The sequence below is a fragment of the Lonchura striata genome, chromosome 7, assembly GCF_050655825.1.
Source record: "Lonchura striata isolate lonStrDom1 chromosome 7, ASM5065582v1, whole genome shotgun sequence".
Taxonomy (NCBI): Eukaryota; Metazoa; Chordata; class Aves; order Passeriformes; family Estrildidae; genus Lonchura; species Lonchura striata.
This window is the reverse complement of record NC_140709.1, coordinates 3,662,665-3,680,015: the sequence shown is the minus strand read 5'-3', so window position 1 is coordinate 3,680,015 and position 17,351 is coordinate 3,662,665. Positions and strand designations below refer to the sequence as shown.

Genomic DNA, 17,351 nt, shown 5'->3' with positions numbered 1-17,351 from the left:
GCTGGCACTGTGGGTTTGCTGTAATCACTGAGCTGAGAAAAAGAGACACAGGGTTTGTTTGTTTGTCTGTCATCATGGAGTTGAGCAGGACTTAAGCACTTGAATGCACAACACTTTTCTCTGCTGCCTCTCTGTGTTTCTGGATCCGCATAAATTCCCCCTTTTTGATTCCTCCAATCTGTTTTTCTGACCCTTCTTAAGAATTTGGATTTATGTATATCCCATTTGAGTATCAGCTTGGAAAATGTGCTTTTTTGATTTTAAAAAGGAATTGTGATAAAAATCAATTACACCTGTGGCTTTGAGTGCTTTGCTGAAGCACTGTCTCGTAGGGAAGATGTGTGTGTGTCTGCTGCTTTGCTCTGGGGGCATTCAAACATCTTTCTGGCCTGTTGGTGGGTCTGTAGTAGGATGGAGCCTTAGGTTTGGTGTGGTACAATGTGGCAGAATCTGGATCCTGCATGTGGTACAATATGCTGTAGCCTAACACGCAGACCTTTGATTTCAACACAAAGTTCTTCAAAGATTAGGAGGAGGCAAACACACTTTTAAAAGCAAAAAATGTAATCAAACAAGATGACACATAGCAATACTGAGGGAAAATAGTTCGTCTCCCAGTCCTGACTAGTGCACTTCATCACCAAAGCCAATAATCCTCTATCACTTGGAGAGCAGATTCCAAAGGCCTGTGCTATGCAAGATTTTCAGTAGCTGGTGAAGATCAAACAGTGAGACCATGGAGCCTTCACCTTGCTTTGGGAGCAGGGACACTGCTGGGCTGCTCTGCTGCTGGGTGGAAGGTCACACCCCTCCTGTCACACACTGACTGCTCACCCCAGCCCTGGCTGTAAAGGCTGTGCCAGAGGCAAGGAAAGGGCTGGAAAGACATGTGGTGGAAAGATGTTGTGCTCTAGCATTCCTTGGCTTGCAGATGGCAAGCTCCAAACTAGTACAGGCCAGCCAGAGCAGCCAAAGGCTCTTCTCATGTCCTTTCAAAGCCAACCTTTAGGCACAGAGTTAGTGCTAATTGTTTGAACCCTTCTGAGGTCTGAGGAGGTGGGTACAGCACTGAATTATAGATCTCTTCTCTTGGCTCTGCCGCTTGCTCCTTGTGACTGCAAATCACATCCTCTGTGTGACACTTTCTTTAGTTGTGTCATGCTTTTGGATCTTTGGCTGGTGAATAATTAAAAGGGAGTGTGCCACTCATTTGAGGGACTGAGCAGGCAAAGAACTCATCTGTGAGGCAAGTGGCCATTTCCAAACCAAGGCATGAAGATCACTGGATTATTAAGGTTGGAAGACACCTCTAAGATCATCGAGTCCCACAGTTAACCCAACCCCACTGTGTTCCCCACTAATCTATATCCCCATCCACACACCTCTGGAACACTTCCAGGGCTGGTGATTCCATCATTTCCCTGGGCACCCTGCTCCAGTGCCTGACTAACCACTTTCTGGACCTCATGCTACTGCCCATGCTTCAGTCCCAGTCAGGGGCTTTGCCCTGCCTTGCTTTCCAGCTGACCCTTCTGGGGGGAAGAAGAAAGTCTTGAGCTGTGCCACCTCCCCCAGCAGCAGAGACTGGCACATCACATTGGCAGTGCTGCTTTGCCCGTGGTCTGTGCCAGCTGCAATGGTGAGGGTGGGCTGGGAACCCCACTCACCGTGACCTTTCCATACTCTTGATGCTCTGGAGTTCAGGCTGCGTGGGAGTTTTGCCTGATCTGGTAGGTATGCAGTCAACATAATGTTCCAACAAAGCTTACAGACTTGAAACAGAACTGCTTTGTGCTGGAAACAGGCGAGTTTCAGCAGTAGGGAGCCTCCAGCTCTCTTGTACCTCGTATTTCTTATTTACAACCCTGGTGTTTTCTCTTCTTGTTGACTTGGATAGGGCTTGGAGCAACCTGGTCTGGTGCAACGTGAGGCAATCTTTGAGATCCCTTCCAACCCATTCTAGCATTCTGTGATTCCATGGACTTGGCCTTCTCACCTACTGCACACCATGCACAGACTGTCACCAGGAGCTGACTGAAGTGCTGGTTAGACCACACAGTTCCTTAGGATGACACAGGCAGTCTGATCTCTGGGGAACCTCTCCAGAACGACCCACCTCGCTTGACTTTATGCCTTGACACATCTGTGAGTCAGCACAGCAGTGATACATTCTGCCAGATGCTTCCCTAGAAGAGTCGTCCTGACCCAGAGGTTTTGGTAGTCATCTCTGACATAGACCTCAGCCAGCTTTCCATAGGGCAGTCCCGTGGAAATTGCAAATGAACCAGGATGAAGCACTTGCTTTTCCACCAGCCCTCTCACTGCTAATGCTTATTGTGTCTGGGATGTCTCAGGCCACGGTGATTTCATGCTCTCATTTCCAAACTCAGAGGGTTTGCATCTGAGTACGCTGCCCCTCCAACTGTTTGCAAGGATGTGGGTGTCTGGTGTTCCCTCTATCAGCCCCTTGCACCTTCGGTTTTCAGCCAAGCCAGTCATCCTTATTAATAGAAGGCTGGATTTCTGTGGTGAGACGTTGAGGTTGGTGTCACAGGGTGCAGCTCGCCGATAAGGACGTGCGTCTGCTGCCTTGGAGGACTGGCTGTGAAAGCTCCAAGCAAGCCCAGCCTGGACATCTGAAAATGTCCCTGTAGGACTCACCCCTCCAGGCTCCTCGTAGGTCAAGGGTTGCATCTGGCTGGAGAGGGCAGGTTGGTGTGGAAGGCTCTCAGTGCTGCAGCTGTCCAGTGGTGGCCAGAAGAAAAGGAAGGCTGGCAAGTGTTTTGAGGTGCAGGAGTCTTCTTTTAACCACCCAATAGTTTTCCTGGCCAGTCCCACCATCTCCTGCCAGCTCTGGAGAAAATCCCATAGTGGGTCAGACCTAGGGATCATCATACTCCATCTCTGGCCACAGTAAACTGCAAGAGCCTGGGATGATGCAGAGGATCAGGAGATGCAGATAGTGACTTTTCCCAGTCCTCCCTGTTTGCAGTCACTGTTTCCTTGTGTGTTTGGTGTGGTGGGAGCCCTAGAGCCTCAAAGTGTCCTTGCAGCCATTTAACAGAGATGTCTCCAAGGAGCAGGCCAGGGTCAGTCTTGTCCTGTCCTTGTGTTTTCTTCTTGAGATGGACAGATGGACCGAAGTATTTGAGTTTATTGTTTCATGACACTGGTGGGGAAAGAGAGGGGGAAAATACAAAACACCCAACCGAAGTTCTATATAGAGACAGTCAGGACTGTCTCTAACCAATGCAGGAGGAATCATCATTGCTGGCCCGTTTATTATCTTATTATCTTGTTTTCAGAGGCCTTTCTAAAACTATCCATGAGTGTGAATAATTGTATCAACAGTTAAAATTATTAACACACCATTAATAAATATGAATAATCATATCAAAGATTAAAGTTATTAAGAGTTGTTTTTTTTTTGCTGTTGTTTTTTTTTAGCTTTTTGCCTCCCTTCTGCTGCAAGGCGACCATCCCAGCCGGAAAACTCTGCTTTTAAAGAAGGGCTTGCTGAGGCAAAAGGAGTGGGTTTCCTAAGCCATGGGATCAAAGCAAAACCTCCCAGCCCGGCCAGCACACAGGTTTCCTCCCTCTCCCAGGTTCCCAGCTCATGTCCGGGCTGGATGTCCAGCTCAGCCACCCCCATGGATGCCATGAGTGCTCTCAGCTACCTCAGGATCACCTTTTTATTATATATTTTTTTTTTTTTTTGTAATTTAAAAATAATTTGGTGGCTCTCCAGCTGAGTTATCTGCTGTTGCTGCAGAATATGCTGCGTGTCGGACTCCCACAGCCCAAAGCCTCTGTTTCCTTTCTGCCAGTACCTTGGTATCTGCCTTGCCCAGGAGCCTGCTGATGAAGATTTCCTGTTTGTTTTGAGTCACTGCTGGAGTGATAAATATACTTCGTCTCTCTCCTCCGAGAGGAAAGAAACCAGCTGCCCCGAACTAAAGGGAAAAATATGTCGAAATTCCACCAAAGGGCCCTGTTATCACGAGGCTTCCCTGGAAGGATGAAGCAGGGTAACATGAGCTACGAGAAAGGCGCAATTTCCTTATTCAGAATGTTCCTTTTTGCCTTTCACCATCTGCCTTTGCCCCGTAACTTTAATTTTTAAAACAGGTTAGGAATAAATAAATAAATTCACCCCCTGCCCCCCCAAATAAACTTACACAGTGGAGTAATGCTTGGCTGGATAAACAAACAATTATACTTGTGGTTTCTTGATCTGACCACAAGCTTTAAATGCTGTATTTTTGCATGAACCTATAATGCTTCTGGATAAACAATTGTGTTTATATTGTCAGGAGTATCCAGCATGGTGTTGTGTAATTTCTATGTGCGATTACTGGGATATAGGATAAATTCCAAAAGAAAAGAAAAGAAAGGAAGATTAGATTATTAAGTCATTTTTAATAAAAACAGCATAGCTTGGAATCGCTTATAGCTTAATTTGTAATTTTAAAAGAATGCAGTGCTGGCTTTTAAGTTTCTACAATTATCTTTTCATCTCTTTTTATGCTTTTCTTTACTAGAGATGGGGCCCAACCCTTGGATCTAAACCCTTGGATCTAAACCCAAGATCCAGGTTCAGATCTGAGTTCAGAGCTCCAACCTCATTCCCAAAGAAGCGGAGTCAGGCCAGCGAGCTCCTGCTTGGGCTGCATTTGAATTTTGCAGCCCAGGTTCAGCAGTGTTTGATTCTCAGAAGCCACAAGTGGGGCAAGTGGTGGTGGCCTTGGGGCCTGGAGGTGCCTCCAGCCCTGCAGAGCAGCCAGGTGAGGTGGCAGGGGTCACAAAAGTGCTGTAGGTCAGTGATACCAGAAAATGCTCATTAAAAATATCTTGGGGGCGGCTTCTGGTCCGGTTTGAACCTACCCAGGGCAAGCACAACCTCTTGCTCTGGCTTAGAGGAATGTGCATTTCCAAAGAGGATTTGGGGTTTTTTTGGATGGAAATTCTTCCAAAGGTGCTGGTTTTAACCTCATAAAAAAACCACACATGGCTAAGTTTTGCTTTTGATAGGTGTTTGAACTGCTGCTTATGGGGGTGGGGGGGGAAGAGGTGATTTTCCTCCAATTTTTCTGCACTTTTTGCTATATTTCTCATTTTTTTTTTTTTCATGTAAACGCCTTAAGCATTGCCAAACAATATGTGCTTTTCTCTACTCACCAGCACATTCCCACTCCAACAGGCTAACCCAGCTCTCCTTTTTATCACTGAGTGAAATCACATGGAACAAAAATAATTATATTTAAGCAGTTTGAAGTGCACTTTTTTTCCCATGGTTTACCTTTACCATCTCCTAGTAAAATGTAATTTCTTCTTTCACAGCAGATGAAAAAAGACCATTATAACTTTAAAGCATGAGATTATAAAAGACTGCAGCTAGTTTAGCTCTCACAGTTAGAAGTTAATTCTAAGTCACTGGAATTGAAAACATCAGTTTGCAACATTTACTGGCTTGCTATAAAAATGTATTCCCCTGTGTTATGTTAAACATGAGAAACTACACCTCGGTGTGTCCATTATTTATATATTTATTCATATCTTGCTGCTTTTGATTCAGCTGTGTAACTGTATGCAAAACAGATAATTACTGGGGAACAGAATAATTTGTATTTTGAGGGGAATAAATACCCTGAAGGATTTGCTTTTGGGGAAAGAACACACTGCAAAGAAATTACACAGATTTTTGAAACAGATATGAAAACAAAATGGAACAAACAAAACAAAAAGGTGAGGAAATACGAGCCCAGCAGCTTTGACCCTACTGTGTTTGTGGTGGGGGAAGCAATTTTCCTTTCTCAGCACCAAAATCCACCTTGGAAAATTGAACGTGAGGCCCATTATTTGACATGGTTATGCTTAAAACAGGGTTTAATGGCATCTCTACCCAAATATCAGAATGATGCTGGGGGGCTGGCTGATCTTCATGGAGTGGTGACATTGGGACCAACATATCCTTCTCCATGAAAAGGTGCTGCAAATAGCTGCACCAAACCTGCCTAACACATAGCAATTATTTTGAGGAAAATGCCATTTTCCTCTCCCTTTTCAGCCCATGGGGTCCCTTGTGTTCACCACCTTGTGGTGCCATCAGTGGCAAGGGAACAGTTCTGGATGGGTTTCCACACAGGTAAGCACTACAGATCTCCCTCCTCCAGCATTTTGCTCTGATTTAGTGCTAGATGGTGGAAGAGAGATGCTGAAGATGTTAATTTCAACATTTCCAGTAACAGAATTACAACTGCAAACGTGGCGGAATAATGGCATTGCTGCTCACCTCCCTTTGTGCCAGAGTTTGCTTGTTCCATTTCTGTTTGCAGGCCTTCTGCAGCTGGGAAATAAGAGTTTCCCAAAGCTTCCTATCAGAGAGGGTTTTATTAGCAAGTTCATGCCAAAAATGATTGTCTGGTCATCTTGGAACTACTCAAACAGCTTTGAAACCTGGGTGGTGCAAAGGGATAGTAAAACTGTTCTGTGCAGCATCTAAAGGGTTCATCTGCAAGGCCAGGTTGGACAAGGCTTGAAGCAACCTGGTCTGGTGGGAGGTGTCCTTGCCTCATGACAGGGGGTGGAATAATATGGTCTTTAAGGTCTCTTCCAATCCAAATCATGCTGAGATTTTGTGATTCCATGATCAGTCAACATCCTGATGCTGCCCCTGAGCATCTCCTGGGACCCAAACGAGTAGCTCATGTTTGGCTGTGGAAGAGAAATTTCTCTCACATATGGGGTAAGTACTCATTGCAGCTAGCTGTTCATCTCAGGTATTTGGAAGGTCTTTTTGCTGTAATTGTGTCCTGGTCGCTGGCACACAATCTCAAGAGGCTGCACCCTGGGCATTGAGGCACAAGGGAGGCAAAGTGACATTGCTCAGGGAACATGAGGAATCTATGGCAGAATGTGGGGTGACCCCTCATTTTCCAAATCTTTGGTTAGAATGAGGAGATGGTTTTTGTGTTACTCTGCCTCATGGGACTGTGTCTTTCCACCAAGAAAAAAAATTAATATGAAGACACTCTGCAAATATAGTCATGGGTAGCAGCACATGAAAAGCAGTTTAACACAGTGCTAAAGAAAATCAAAGTGAAAAATCTCGGTCTTAAAATCGCAGCCTTAACACTTCCACCAGGACTGATCATAAGTTTCTTTTTCTTTTTTTTTTTTTTCCTCTTTCCTTTTGGTGGAGAAGTTTTCGAAGGTATTTTTCAAACTTTCCAGTTTAGCAATGTGTTGGCTCAAATTGAAAAGAGAACTAGGCACTGGGTCACAGGCAGAATTAGGTTTGTGCTGCTGGTGGGGGCAGGTTGCTGACACAGCTACAATCAGACAAAACATTCAAAACTTCTGGCTTTGTACTTCTCAAATGCCTCTTTTAGAAAATCGCTTAAGTTGTTATTAACATCCACCACCCACCTTCCCTTTCTGGTCCTGACATTGTGTAATAATAGATAATGTTGACATATGTTCCCTGCTGGTCAGAAATACTATACTTCTGTGAAAGGTAACATTTTCAAGCAATGACAAAATGTATTTTACTTGGACAGAACATTAGTTATTGGACTAATCTCCCAATGTGGGATGTGGGGTAAAAGTTTTAACATTTTAGTTGTGGGAGAAAGTTTGTTGGGACAGTAAAAGCATCAGTATGGGGTGTGTTTAGTTTTCTCCATTTCTAGAGGTACTGGCTTGGTATCAAACTCTTGCGTCCGTAGGAATTTAAAAGAAACATTTGCAGTATGTATGAGGAACAGCTGTCTGTGTACTCCCAGCAACTTTTCAAAATGACTATTTGGACATTTTTCCCTTGGAAGGAATAGAAAGCTAAGGATTATATGTATGTGTGTGTGTGTGTTTGTGTGTGTGTGTGTCTGTGTGTGTGTGTCTCACGAGCTCTGAAAATAATTTTTTTGTTTTACTGGATCAATTTTGAAATATTGAGTAATTGTAAAAAGAGCTGCATTTTTGTTTCTATTTCCCACTAAACAAAGCTGTCTGAAAATAGAAAAAGAGGAAGAGACAGCAAAATCTTCCAAACAAATATGTTGTGAAAAAACTACTTTTGAAAGTAATCTAGGGTGAGATTCTATAAAAACCTGTCTGCTTTGCATGTTACCCAGCTCAGCACAAGACAGCACAAGCCTGGGGAAATCGGGTCTTATTTTAGGTCTTGCATGGATCTCTGTGCAGGGGAAACTGGAAATCAGTTCCTTTATTGAATCTGGTCTTTTTACGTGCTACAACAGCATCCACAAATAATCACGGGGGGTCTTGTCACATGGCAGATTAACATCTCTGGCAATGGACTCCCTAAGATTTTTTTCCCCCCGTGCACTACGAAGCAGGCTAATGAGAAATGTGGCTTTTCCTGCAAAATCAGGGAAGTTTTAGGGAGCAGCCCTCTGTCCATCATCTACCTGCCACCTCCCAGGCTCTGACACACCAGTCTGTGGGGAGCAGGAGCTTTAACCTGCTCAGCCCTCACCCCAAGCCATCAGCCCTGACCCTGGGGACATCTGGGGGGCTCCCAGAAAAAAAAAAAAAAAAAAAAAAAAAAGGGAAGCGAGGTGTTGCTGTGTGGGTCTGGGCTGGGATGTCCCATGGAGCAGCTCCCCCGCCAGCTCCCCATCCATCTTCCTTCACCCATCAGGAGCATCCTGTTTGTTTTCAAACTCTCCCTGCGCGTCTGTCGGGCTGCCTTGGGCTGGCTCTGTTCTCAGTTACACCCATTGATGTCAGTGGGGTTGCGTTGGTGGAATCAGGAGAAGAATTTGGCTCCTTGTCGTTTTATTCCCCCTCTCCTCAGCGCTTTTTTTTTTTCTTTTTGACACTGCCGAGGCTGAGCCCAGCTCGCTGCCTGGCTTGTCCCGGGCTCTGCCGCCGCTGGGCTGAGAGCTTCTCCTCTGCAGCTCCTGCTGCTTGGCACGGCTTCGCTGCTTCGGATCCAATCTCGGCTCAAAACATATCTGTTCTGCTTTCTGCTTCCTCCCTCCCTCTTTGCTCGCTGTAAAGCATTTTATTATCCAGACTTTACGGAAGGCTCTGTACAAAAGAGCAATGAAGTTGTGAGGTTATTTGTTTTGGTGCGGCCGATCCAATAGTATAAGCTACTTCCCTCCTTTAATCTTCCCCTCTTTAGATAGCATATAGGCTTTTATGTCCATTAATTGTCAGAAATAAATGCTTCTTTAGCTATTACTTCCTGAAACAGAGCAGCAATCTTCCTTATATACAGCTGTTTATATTATGCATAGCACAGCCCTGTCATAAGAACACATTATAAGTTTTTGTTAGACATTGCACTCGCATTTAACATAATTTCCAGTTTAACTTTCATTTTTCCAGAGTATCCAGTGGGCTACTGAGCAGCAATGCCTGCTGCCCCTCAGCTGCCATGGCTCAGGAACAACCCCTGCAGAAGCCAGAAGGCATTAGAAGAAATAGAAGAGGGATAGGATATAGTGGGCAAGGTTAGTGGAGTTTCATGTTGCTGCTTTAGGACCTAATCAGTATTAATTATTCGCTTAATAGTAGAGACTTCATGTCCCAGCTGAGATTAAGACCAAATGGTGCCAGATGTAGTGCAAACACCTATTAAGTCATCGTCCCTTTATCAAACAATTTACGGTCTAAATAGACAAGACAGAGAAAAGATGGGAGATGAACAAAGAGGTGTCAGCACCGGAGACAGGAAATTGGAGGAATAGGGGCATTAGGGATAGGGAGGGAAATGAAAGCCAGAGTGTAATTTCTGGAGATAATAAGAGAAAGACCCACAACTGGGGTAAAAGCAGAGACACACTCCTCTGGAAAGCCACTGTGACATCTGAAAATGGTCCTGCTTGTCACCACTGCAGAAGGGCTCGGCGAGAAGGAAGAGGTGGTGGAGATGCTCGTTGCCCACTTCCACCAGCACCTGAGCTCCAGCACTGCTGACAGGGCACCTCTGAACTAACCCAGATGGTATTTCTGGTCTGGGGGTGTTCCCTGCAGCCCCTTCTGCAGGATGCTGGCAAGGAGTGCACAAGTGGTGCTACCACTCTATCTAACACAGTCTGGAAGGAGAAATCCCCTTAGCTTAAAGATTGCTTTTCTCCCTCCTGGTGCCTTCCCCAGGCCCCTTGATGTGTGAGCAGCACCAGCCCAGGCGCTCACACTCACTCACATCTACTTACTCCTACTTACACACTTTAATTTGCACCACCTTACAAATCACCTCTGGATTTGGCCCCCGGTTCAGTTCACCTCTAACAAACAGACCCATGTGCTTGGCTACAAATGGTCTGACCACACGGGCTTGTCACTTTGAGAGGGCTGCTTTGATTTGTGTCTGTTTTTATGTTTAGCTCTGTGCAGCAGCAAAGAGCTGACAACTTTAGTCTAAAGTTCCTTAAATTCTCAAAATGCTCTACAAATGTTAACTCTCTGGCAACGAAGTATTTGGGACACTTTGCTTATGTCTTCATGAATAACTTTTGGAAAGGGTTGTGACATACTTGTACCATTATTTTGTATGGCAATTGAAGAAAAAAAATCTTGGAAGGATGTTTGTTTTTATTTTTCTTCTTCTGACCACTCTGTTTGGAAGAACTGCCAAGTTTGACTCTAAACTTGCGAGTATAGTAACTTCTTTTCCTTTGAAATTTGGGTCTATAATGTCTGAAGCAGCTTTTGGTTGAAAGCAATTGTTACGTTCCTGACTCTTGTGATCAATCGAAATCAATTTCATACAGAAGGTTAACAGAGAAGGTCCAAAAAAATGAATTAATGTGCATTTATCTGACAGTATTTCATATACAAATAACGAAAGCAGTACATTATCATTCCCCGTAGTAAGAAGTATTCTTCATGTTTTTGTAAAAAGTACTTAAGAGCCGACTTTGAAGAAAGACTTTGAAAACTTGCCAAACCTTCTTTGTATTTTGAAAGTCCACATCAAGAAAGTAGTAAATAGTCATTGAGCGTAGGAAAAAGGAAACTATTAGCATTGTTTTCTTTGAAAGATAAAAAGAAAAATGCAGTGCAAAACTTCATAATCTCTGAAATGTGTATTTGTTATTTGAATCAATTTAAAACAATTGTCACTGTTAAGTTCATGTTAGCCTGCCTACTGAACTGTATAAAATGGCTCTGTATCTGCTGGTTTCATGGATGTGGGTTCCCCCCTTTCCTCATCTCCTTCTAGTTTTATAAGCTTAAGTATTTCCATTTAACTGCAGAGTTAGAATTTATGTGAAGTCTCTGCTTAAAGAAACCAACTTCAGCTCCTCAACCCTCCTCAGGATTTTTAAACCTGTTTTCATTTCTCTAATGTAAGAAAGGATATTTATCCTTGATTTCTATGAAGCAACAGCTCCTCAGCTTTTCCCTTTCTGGGGCCTCATTGGCATCATGCAGCAGTTCTTTGTGATGTGTTCAGTTAAAATATCCTCCTTTTTTGTTGTTGTTGTTGTTGTTGTTGTTGTTGTTGTTGTTTATTTTCAGAAGTAAATAGCTCCTGGGCCATGCTTTCTCTTATTGTTAGTGTGATTTAGTGCAGCATTGTTTTAAAATTGCTGCTTGTCACCAGGAAACATGAGACCAGGTGGCTTCCATAGGCTGAAAAAAAAGAGGGAATCAAGTCAGAGCAAGCTTAACCACGTGTGGGGATGGGAATATGTGCAGACTCACACAATATCCCACCTTTGAACAGGTACATCACATGCTTGCACCAAACACGAGAACCTTGGTATTATTTAATGATGCCTAGTCAAGGAGCCAACTTGCTTTTTACCACCACTAATGCAGGTTGTACTTATGCATATATTAATTGTGAAGCCATTAAGCTGTCCCATGTGTGAGGTAGTGCTATGAGGAAATGCCTGCTCACTTCATCTTTAGTAAGTTCAGTACACGTTGGCTAAAAGGGGATCTAAGCCGTGTGTAACCTGCGAGAAACAGAAGTGGAAGTTGGTACGTGGAGAAACATGTGTGTGCCATGTAGAAATGGGAGATTTCCCCCTGCTTGCCATAGAAGTGGCTTTGGGTTATAAAACGGACACAGCTGAGACCTTGCACGGCTGTGTGGGCATATTGGGGTGTTTGGTGGACAGCTACAAACGCTGACCTTTTAAGAGGGATCGTGTCTTTATATAGAAAATGTATATTTGTGGATGAGATAAAGGTAGGATTACAGTAAGGATTTTTTTTGGCAGGAGTTTCTGTGATTGTATTTCTTAAGAAGATAGTTGATGGATTAAACGATCATCTGAGATTTTCAGAGTTTGTAAAGACTTTCAGATTTACCAATTCATCATCTCTTGTCTCCATCTAATTATTACAAATCTGTTGCCTCTAAATATTCGTTGCTGCTGGATATTGACTCATGTCCTGCCCTAGCTTTGTTCAAAGTATCTATCCCATTTTACAGTAAACAATCAGGAAAACATAAAATAGATTAAACTGTGATAAATGCCAAATGCAGGAAAATATCCTGCTGAAAAGTAAGAGAATTTTTCATGCTTATCTGCCTCCATTTTTTTTCATTGATAAAATGGATCTATTCACATTCATTTCTCTTATGACTTTTTCTTCTGTAACAAATAGTCTGAGCCTGGACCTGCTGATGGCCTGTTCATGTCCCTTCTCCTTGCAGGGAGATGATGACTGAAGTTTGGTGGGACAGAGTTTTGTTCTGGCCCTGCACAGGACACACCCAATAATCCCACCCTGTGCCTGAAGGCATTGTCCAAAGGAAGGACAGAAATTTTAGAGGTTATATTTTTCTAATAACCAGCAACAAGCAGGCACCCCCCCAGCAGATAGAGAAGAATGTCACATTTGTCCTCTGCCTAGAAGAGCAGTGCAAATGACTATTCAGTATTTAAATTATTTTTTTCCCCTTCATGCTAAAATGGTCCTTTTTAAGAGCATTTCCCATGCTCTCATTTGGATTGTGACTCTATGATTTATCTGATAGCTGATTAAATGCCTTTTTTTTTTTTTTCTATGTGGACACTGATATTTAGCAAGCAGCATGTAGCTTAAAAGACACATATTTTGATTTTTCTGGGCATTTGACTGAATTCAATAAGGCCAGGTCTTCATCACAAGTCTGTTAGCATTGCCACAGCTTCATGAGCTGGATAGGAGCAGTTTGGATGTTCATACAAAACTATAGAAGAAAAAAGTACTTGCTTTTTTTTTTTTTTTTAAGCAATGGCACTTGCCAATTTCTGCATTCCTGGTAAAAAATGTCTATAAGTAGTTCTTTTAGGGATGAATTTTGGTCTAGCTGCTATTTAGTGATAATCTCAAATGCTTTTTATTCTTCCAAAATGCAATTTAATGCTGCATTATTCTACCAGTTCTATCCTTGCAATGAAGCAGAATCTCATCGGGTCAAACTTTTCGGTTAGGAAGATTAAAGGGAAAGGCAGAGGGACAAACTCTCCTCTGAGAGATGAGCTAGATGATCCATTGGCCTCCAAAAAATTGGGATTTACAGTGGTGTAATCAAACCCAGAACTTCTCACGTGGATTTTCTATAGATTTTTGTTAATTCTTGAAACACAGAACTGTAATAATCCTCCTGTTCTCAAGGACTCTCTAACTACAGTCCCAGTGGCAGTCATGTTACACTGGATTGAGGAGGTGTGGTTTGCATTGCCCCTGTGGAAGTTCTAGGATAACTGCAGCTGGAATGAGCAGAGAAATGCTCATTAATGCATAAACTACTGTAACTATGCCTTGTGCTTCCTAGAAACTTCCTGCCTGCATTTTTAAGGAGAAACCCAAGTTATTCAGCAAAAATATCCTTGTCACTGCTTCGCTTTGGTTTGCAGTTGCAAAAAAGTGCTTTTCCAAAATTCAGTGTATCAGTGCAAAAGACACCTGCTGGGGCTCCATGCCTTTGGGAAAAGGGGTTGTGTCTAAGTCATTGGTGGGGTGTCACTGCGTGGTGCATCCAGCCACCATCCTGGGCATCCACCAAATTTTGGGATGTGAGCATCTCGCTGCCGGCCCCCACCCTACCCCACAGCCTCTGGGACATTCCTGCAGCCTCTTTCCAGAGAAATCCCACGCCGTCAGGGTGACTCACATCAGAAGACATTCCAGAAAGAAGAATAATTATGCCGTTGCTGGAATTGATGTAATGGTGTTTTTCAGGATGCTTTAATAGACATGAGTGATGTTTTGGCAGGCAATCGAAATAACCCTGGATATCTGATTGCATTACTGACTGCTACCAAGGGCATCTCTGGGGAAAGGGACATTACTTAAGGTACTTTCTCTGTATTTTTAACTCGCTGGAGCTAAGTTTTAGCGCAGCATAGGGCTCTTTTTCAGAAGACAGACATATTGGAGAGCTTAACCAAGACATATAACAAACCAAACTCTAAACATATACAGATTCCAAGAGACAGGCCTGTGTAAACAACATCATAATTCCCTGGGTTATGTGCTGTTTAAAATAACATTCAGCTATGCATTCACCTCAAAAGATTGCCACTTAACAGCATTGTTTCTGTTTTGTAATCTTTATTGTTTAGGTTTATTATGGCTCTCGTTTTTTTCCCCCCTTTAGAAAACATAAACAATTTCCTTGTTCGCCCCACGAGCGGATCCCCATGTCCTGGCAGTTCTTCCTCTGCACCATGGCCGGCTCAAAAGATAACAACTAAAGACTCCCTTGAGCCTTCTTCTCCCAGAATTAAGTTTATTCTCCTTGCTCCTATGTGTTTTACTACCATGTTCCTCAGGATGGTGTTTCTTGTTATTAATGATTACTACCAGTGTTTAAACACATCAGGTGGAATCCTCTTGTTTTACACCCACACGGTCCCACCGAGGCCTCATTGCCTTCGTTTAGGCCATATATTACAAAAATGACAATAAAAGAAGCCTTGCACACTGATGTCCCCGGGTTGTTTTGCAGAGCTTTGTCGTTTAGCTGCTCTCTGCAGGTAAATTGGTCTTTTTCTTGGTCTGGCACGTTGATAAGCCTTCACACTTGGCTGGGCTCGAGGTGCGTTTGTGCAAAGGCAGATTGTTTTAGTTAACATAATCAGTGAACTCACTGTTCTACCTGGATGTCTGGGAGAATTGCCAAGAGATTTCCCAACATTTCAATCAGAGGCAGGGGCTATAAAGCTGTCAGTTTTCTTGTAGGCCAATTTGCCTTTGCCATGGTTCTAACATTGTGCTCATTTATAAAGAAATCAGCCCGGGTCTTTTGGGGTAATATTTTATGCTGGTTTCAATTTGAGGAAGAATGATTTCTTTTTCTTTCTTCCTCCTTTTCTTTTTCTACTTTTTATTGTAGAGATGCATTTTTAAAAGCCATTTCCTGACACAGGGAAATGCCCCACTTTAAGATTCTGATACAATAGTAATTAAAAAAGGAATTAAATAATTAATTAATAGCCCATTTTTGTTCCCAGCGCTGGAACTGAGCTCCTTTCACATATTGTACCAGCCTCAAGTAAATCTGTTCTTAAACAAAGAAATGAAGATACTTAGGTCAAATGTTCAGAGCGATCTTGGTCTGCCTAGTAATTAGAATCAGAGATATTTTGAACTACCTGAAAGTAATTCACTTTCACAGGGGGGAAAAAGTATACCTACAAGTTTATGGTTTGCAGGTCATTGTCATCTACCCTACTTCCACCTGCTGCAATAAATTCTGGTGAAATATCTACTACTGAGTACTGAACTTGGTTTTATTTTATCCCCAAGCCTTCAATATTTACCACCTTGTGCCAGATTACATCATGTAACCTTCAACAGTGTTGTGACTTTTTTTAGTGGATGGGATGAATGGAGCAGGGAACCACTTCCGCTTGAAGCTTATTTGATGTTCCCCACAGGAAGTTTTTCAGTATTTTGCCAATTGGATGTTTTTCAAGTATTTTGTCATTTTTAAGGCCTAGGACGACTGTTGGCTATTTTTGCCAGCTGATGATGAGAAAGGTGGACACGTTCCTCCTGCTCTGCGATGCCTCCAGGGAGTGGTGGTGGCACGAGTGATGCTGAGTGCACAGTCCTGTGTTGACCTGCAGGACTCAGGTATGTGGTGCCATCAAACACATTTTGTAAGATCATCCTCAGTAGGTTTGTATTTTGAAGTTTTGGGTTCCTGAGGGTCAGCACCTCAAGAACTTGATGCAGTGAAGCAGGAGGATGGTGACCCTGGGAGATAGGAGAGATGGGGTAGGTTTAGGTTGAGCATTGTGGTTGTTCAGTCTGGAGAAGTCTCCAGGGAGATCCTTGAGCACCTTCCAAAGCACCAAAGGAGCTGCAAGAGAGCTGGAGAGGGTCTCTTTAGAAGGGTCTGGAGTGACAGAAAAAGGAGGAATGGCTTCACACTGGCAGAGGACAGGTTTAGATGGGATATTAGGAAGAAATTCCTCCCTGTGAGGGTAGTGAGGCCCTGGCACACCTCACTCAGAGAAGCTGTGGCTGCCCCATCTCTGGCAGTGTTAAAGGCCAGGCTGCATGGGGCTTTGAGAATCCTGGTCTAGTGAGAAATGTCGCTGCCCATGGCAGGCAGGCTTGGAAGGAGATGGTCTTTAAGATCCCTTCCAACCCAAACCTTCTGGGATTCTATGATCACCTGTCATGGGAGGATTTCTCTCCTACCAGGAACATATTAAAGCTTGACAAATTCACCTGTCGGAAGCTTCACACAACTGATTTATTTCCCAAGACAGGTGGAGAGCTGCCCAAGCTTATCTCTGAGCAAAGTGGAATGAGAAGAGGCACATTAAAGAAGTTCTGCCTCTGATTGCAAAGACAAGAGCACGACTGTTACAGCGCCGCAAATTAGCAGACGGTTTTAAACCAGCTCCCCAGCACTGAAATTAAAAGCACTTAATACAGGAATCATATTCTCTAGCTAAGGCACAACGGGACTCTGGTGAATTTAGTTTATAATGCTTCCGTGTTGTAACAGAAATTTGTCTTTTTGAGGCAATCAGGGGAGCCGCATTACAGCAGGACTCACAAAGATTCGTGTTTGTGTCTGGTGGTTGCAAATGCATTAACTCTTTCATGTGAAACTCCTCTGCTAGTGCCATGATTCCTTCTGTGCTGAGTTCAGTGGACCTCTGAGAAGTAATGTTCAGTTCTAGGTGAACAGGGGACAGGTAGCAAAATTGCCACATTGTCTTGAACAGAAAAAAAGGCTCTTGTAATGGAATTTTATGAGTAAATACATGTTGGAGCGTTTACTCTTGGAGTATTTGTTGCCAATTTAACAATTAAGCAAGTCAGCCTTTGGTATTGTGGCTCAGCCACCAAGCAGATCCATGAACATATAAATCAAGAACACAATTCTTGGAGGATTATTACTGTCAAGA

At 43.3% G+C, this 17,351-nt stretch overlaps 1 long non-coding RNA gene across 1 annotated transcript in view; it reads left to right on the top strand.

Annotated features, from left to right (window-relative positions):
- LOC146766866 (uncharacterized) overlaps positions 1-4,545 on the top strand; it is a 35,521-nt gene extending 30,976 nt beyond the window's left edge. The window contains exon 4 of the long non-coding RNA XR_014956489.1: positions 3,448-4,545. This is a non-coding gene — a long non-coding RNA (uncharacterized LOC146766866). The remainder of the gene's footprint in view (positions 1-3,447) is intronic.
- Positions 4,546-17,351: the final 12,806 nt, after the last annotated feature.